The following is a 311-nucleotide window of genomic DNA, read 5'->3' as shown; positions in this document are numbered from 1 at the left end:
AATTGATAGCTCTCAATTATACTGTAATGTTGAATGGCTATAGTCAATGGTTAAATATTAGGGGGGAAATGTCTTTTTTTTTATAGAGACATCAGTAGTATTGGTATCAATGATACTGGCCTTCAGTCATAAAAAAAGATGCCATTAAACAAATATTAAACGTATACTGTCTTTATGTTGTTTGTACATTAATTTGAAGATTTAATGTAAAATTATTGCAATATAAAAGTATATTTAAAAACTTTAAAGGGGTCATATGATGCGATTTCAATTTTTCCTTTCTCTTTGGAGTGTTACAAGCTCTTGGTGCA

At 28.6% G+C, this 311-nt stretch overlaps 1 protein-coding gene across 1 annotated transcript in view; it reads left to right on the top strand.

The window, feature by feature from the left end:
- The window catches only part of LOC107696712 (HEAT repeat-containing protein 3-like), a 43,265-nt gene that overhangs the window by 18,976 nt on the left and 23,978 nt on the right, over positions 1-311 (top strand). The window lies entirely within an intron of this gene.

Source organism: Sinocyclocheilus anshuiensis, unplaced genomic scaffold (assembly GCF_001515605.1).
Source record: "Sinocyclocheilus anshuiensis isolate Anshui unplaced genomic scaffold, SAMN03320099.WGS_v1.1 scaffold354, whole genome shotgun sequence".
Taxonomy (NCBI): Eukaryota; Metazoa; Chordata; class Actinopteri; order Cypriniformes; family Cyprinidae; genus Sinocyclocheilus; species Sinocyclocheilus anshuiensis.
This window is presented reverse-complemented; position numbering and strand designations above follow the sequence as displayed.